The following is a 5285-nucleotide window of genomic DNA, read 5'->3' as shown; positions in this document are numbered from 1 at the left end:
TGCCCCTGCCCCTGCCCCTGCCCCTGCCCCTGCCCCTGCCCCTGCCCGCGGGCCTAGGAGGAGCTCAGAATTCTTGTGTGCCCTGTTTTAAACTTGTATGGTTCTTTTCGAACAAATAAACGTATTCTAAACTGATATCCTTACGTACCTTACGTAAAATTTGGTCCAAAGTGGCCTTCCCATAATAACGGTCTTCATTCTAGTTTGAGATGCAAAGCAGGTTATAAATTTAAGAGTATATACTCTGGTAACCAAGCAACTGGGACTCAGCCAGTCCCAGGCAGAAGGCTGCCAAAGTATGCCCATAAAAGGCAAATGCTGAATTGCAATATTGAGGTAATTTTGTGTGTTTGCTGTGTTTCTACCTCTACCTACAGTTACCCACGGTAGAGGTGGGGCAGTCTGAACCATCTTTGGTATGCTGCTTGGTTCTGGATCCAGTTCCTTGCTAAAACTTTGATAAATTAATTTCAGGTCTTTGGTATGCTGCTTGGTTCTGGATCCAGTTCCTTGCTAAAACTTTGATAAATTAATTTCAGGTTGGTTGGTTGGTTTGTTTGTTTGTTTTTGACAGCAGAGTTGTCAAGATCCAATATAGACCTTCTAGTAACCCTTTGGACCATTAAAACAATATTTTCAGGTCCCTTGGAGCTCAAGTTCCACTGGCTTTAAACTCACCATATTTATTCTCAGCCAACTTTTACTGTCTTTTCCTTTTACTTAATTGGATTGATTACGTGGCCAGGCTCATTTTTAGCGGGGGTAGAATCAACTGTTTTTAGAGTAAAACTGGAATGTTCAAATAAGTGGATTGAATACACATAAGGGCCTGGAGCAGATACTTAAAAAAAAAAAAAAAATGGGAAGAAGTAATTATTTTACAAAAGCTCTTTCCAGTTCAAGAAGTCCAGGACTCTACTTTCTGGGATACCAGCTTAAGTCTATTTGGTACAATCATGAACCCAAACTATGGGAGGATGTAGGTTAATCTAAACAAACAGCTTGGAATGGCAGATGCCATTGTTTTCAAGGAAAAAAAAAAAAAAAAACGGTCAACGACTTTGAAAAATGAAGGGATGTAGCTCAGTAGAGCAGTTGTCCAGCATGCACAAGGCCCTGGCCTGGTTGGTTGGAATACCAATTTCATACCTAGTATCTGCTCCAGGCCCTTATGTGGATTCAATCCTCTTAAGTGTACATTCCAGTTTGACTCTTAAACACACTACAAAAACTAATTTTTTTCAAATTCCCTACCTAAACAATGTTATGTTTTTAATTAGGATGTAGAAGGATCTAAAAGAATCAAGCTATGAGCTGATAATGTTGCTCCATGGGTAAAAGTGCCTGCTGCAAAAGCCTAGCAACCTGACTTCACTCCCCAGAAGTCACCAAGAAAAGAATCAGGTCCACAGTTGCCCTCTAGCCTCCGCTCGTACCCAGGCACGCAGGGTCATACATGCTTACCATAGTAACAAATACAAATTGAAAGAGAAATCAAAAGTTGCTTCCTTAAAGTTTTCTTTGGAAAGACAATGAAAAATCTAAGCAGCAAACCCAGGACTTTAAACCCTGACCATTATTACCTTTAGCTTTACCTAAATACTCTGACTCTACTAACACTTTTATATAGCTGTCCCTTTGAAGACAGTCAAAAAAGAGGCAGACATGCCTTCACTTCTGGCCAACAAGGCCTGTGTGCATATGAGCTTTTCCCTTTGCTCTGAGGCAGAGCTTGCAGCCGTCACAGAATTTCCAAATCTAAAGAAAGCCTTTAAAAATGTACTAGGTGTTGCTAAAAGTCCTTCCCATGAGGACCTGTGAACACTTTCTATGCACTCCTACAGCCCTAAGGACAAACCAAAGTGTCATTCCACCGTAGTTCACTTGGGCAAACCACCGAGTTGATTAAGCTTACTCATAGAGCAGTGGGTGAAAGACTTGGGGAACACTGTAAAGTCTACACTCACCACACATGAAGATCCCAAACACACACACACCTTAGCTGTATGGGTGGAGGACCTTCTCTTCATCACCATATACTCTAGCCCTTCCCAGAAGGAACCCCCACTCAAGGTCACGTTCAGTTGAGGCAGAATTGCATACAACTGGTTGGGAAGGGTGGCTGGATATTCAGATGAAGGTCCCACGGCCCACCCTACTGACTCTCTTCAAGAGGCAATGCCAGCAATCAAACAGCCCACCTGTAATGATCTTTGGTAATACTCCCAGCTGGACTCCTGAAGATGGTGGCCATTTAGCTTGAAGGATGGTCCTGTACGACAGTAGATCCTTGTCTGCCCCTGAAGGATTGTGTTTAGCTTGAACTGAACATCTTCAGCAGGTGTGTAGTTCTGGGTGTCTGGAACAGCACTTTAGAGATATGAACACTAACCTTAAGGCTCTGAGACTGGACTATAATTCAAATGGTAAGAGTGGTGTTGAAGACTGAGGGGAGGGCTCAGCTGGTAACATGAGTTAATCCCCAGAACCCACATCAAGACAGCCATGTGGTGGGCTTATAATTGCAGCACTGGAGAGGTGGAGACAGGCACATCCCTAGGGCTTGCTGACTAGCTGTCTACCCAAATCCATAAAGCCCAGGTCCCAACGAGAATGTCATGGAAAATAAGATAGATTGTTCCTGAGGAATTGCACTTGAGGTTGAACTCTGGCTTCCATAGGCACGGGCAATTTATGCAGTCACATACTATAACATATACATACATACATACAAACTTGGAATCAGGCTGTGTGTGTGATGGCTCACACCTATAATCCTAGCACTTCATAGGTAAAGGCAAGAGGATTAGGAGTTAAAGATCATCTGCTACAAAGTTTGAGCCCAGCCTGGTCTACAGAGTTCCAGTACAGCCAAGGCTACACAGAGAAACCCTGTCTTGAAAAAACAAAAATAAACAAAACACCAATAGGACTGGTGAAATAGTTCAGTTGGTAAAGAACTTGCAGGCAATCACAAGGACTGAGAACCCATGTGAAAAGGCCAGGCACAGTGGCACACACTTGTTATCCCAGTGCTAAGGAAGTGAGACATGAGGATCCCTAGAAATGGACAGTCTAGCATACTTGCTCAGCTCCAGATAGGTTTTCATTCAAGCTGAATGCACATACATACACATGCAAAAAATCACACATGCACATGAAAAATATGTTTAACTAACTAAATAAAGCTACACAGAACCTTAAGTTGATATATGTGTTCAAGGCCAAATAAATTTTTATAAGAAAAAAAAATCAAGTGCAAAATTGTGAGATATAAAACCTGACTATCTAACAATAGTTGTAACTGACATTTTCTTGGCAAACAGCTGTTACCTTAAGAAGGTACCCCTTAAGAAAGTACCACTGAGTGGGGCAACAGTGGTGTACACCTTTAAGCTAAGCACTTGAGAGGCAGAGGCACAGGCAAGGGCAGTCTGATCTCTGTAAATTCAAGGCCAGCCTGGTCTACAGAGTGAGTTCTAGGATAGGATAGGCTACACAGAGAAACCCTGTCTCGAAAAACCAAAAAAAAAAAAAAAAAAAAAAAAAAAGGAAGGAAGAAAAAGAAAGATTTACCGAATTTACCAGTTCTTAAGGCAACAGAACTATGTCACCTATATTTTTGAACTGACATGAAATAGTCATTCTTAAAGAGAATAATAGTAATGTAGAACTTTATTCATAGTTTGCCACCAGCCTTTGAATATTATAGAGGCTTTTAAGTGTATCAGGTAAATTATACCATGTTGTTTTGAATGAACAGTATTTCTTCAAAGATACAGTTACCAAGAAATGTAAAGGCACTGGGATACAAGAACTGAACTTAAGGCTAGGAACTGTTCTTAACACTGTAGTTTCATATTGTTGGCAGTACAGGTCTGATAGCCCTGCAGAACAAGAAGCAAATTCAAACACCTGTGAACTGGATTGACCTTTCCAGACTGAGTCTAACCACAACTCTGCCACTCTTCTTGGTTCTTGCATCCTTACCTCTCCTCACTGATAAACAACTAGGTAAACAACAAAAATCATCCATGGTGAAGCAACTTTGAACCACTAGCCGGTTCAGTGGGTTGCAAGGCCACAGATGTTCTTAGTTCCCGCTGGGTTGAAACCTGAGGAAGGGGAAGTTGGTGGGCTGGTAGAGAACGGTAAAAATACATCAATCTTCAGCATATTTTAAATCTTGGCACGCTGCAGCACATTGGAGTCTTTCTTATATCTGAGTGCTTGGGAATAACTGTTTGCTGATCTTTTTTTTTTTATTAACCTTCCTTTCTCTCCCCTCCTCCCCTGAGACAGGGTTTCTCTGTGTAGCCTTGGCTATCCTGGACTCACTTTGTAGACCAGGCTGGCCTTGGACTCACAGAGATCCATCAGCCTCTGGCCTCTGGAGTGCTGGGATTACAGGTGTGTGACACCAAGCCTGGCTTTCCATTCTCACTCTACAAAGAAAGAAATTGAGTTTAAGGAAAGAACATGAGTGAGAATTAAGCCAGGCCAGGCTCCTCTCTCCTGGGCCTCTGCAATCGTTTTTCAATGTTCTTTCTCAACAGCCTTACCATCTAGATTCTACCCATTGTCTTCTGAAAAAATGAATCTGATTGTTCCCATGTCTCTGCATATAGTTTGTATTTAAGGAAAAAAAAAAAAAAAAAGCAAGGCCTATAATACAGCTCAAAAGGGATTGTATCATCTAGCCTCTGCACACTATTTAATTTGTCTTGTACTGTGCCTTTGCTTCTTGACTAGTGCGGTCCAAGTTTTTCATTAGTTTTTCAAGTCCTAGAGTTTGGCTTTTATCCACCTAAGATTTTTGTACTCTTTGTGGTTCCGTAACTATCAACTTCCACTTCCTCCCTGAGCATTTTCACACAGCTGGTCTTCAACTTCCCCTCAACCAGTATTGCATCAATATTCTGCTCTTTTGTTCTCCATTGCTTTATCAAATTGCACATTATTTTTTTTCCCACTCATTCTTTACCTGCCAACTAGAATGTCAAAGTCCATGAAGGTAGGGATAGTATCTGCCTTGTCTACAATTACGCTTCCAACAGTCTGAAAAGTGCTGAGCGCATGGGAGGTGATCAGATAGTTTTTCAATGAACGGGAGACCTGGACACGCTGCCAGGATCAGTTAGGATTAAATGTAAAGTGCTTACCTAGCATTCACTGGGCCCTGCATCCAGTCCCTAATACGGAAGGAAGGAAGGAAGGAAGGAAGGAAGGAAGGAAGGAAGGAAGGAAGGAAGGAAGGAAGGAAGGAAGGAAGGAAGGAAGGAAGG

The sequence above is a fragment of the Psammomys obesus genome, unplaced genomic scaffold (assembly GCF_907164565.1).
Source record: "Psammomys obesus unplaced genomic scaffold, mPsaObe1.curated_primary_1811, whole genome shotgun sequence".
NCBI classification, from domain to species: Eukaryota; Metazoa; Chordata; class Mammalia; order Rodentia; family Muridae; genus Psammomys; species Psammomys obesus.
The sequence above is the reverse complement of the archived record's forward strand: the minus strand, read 5'-3'. Positions refer to the sequence as shown.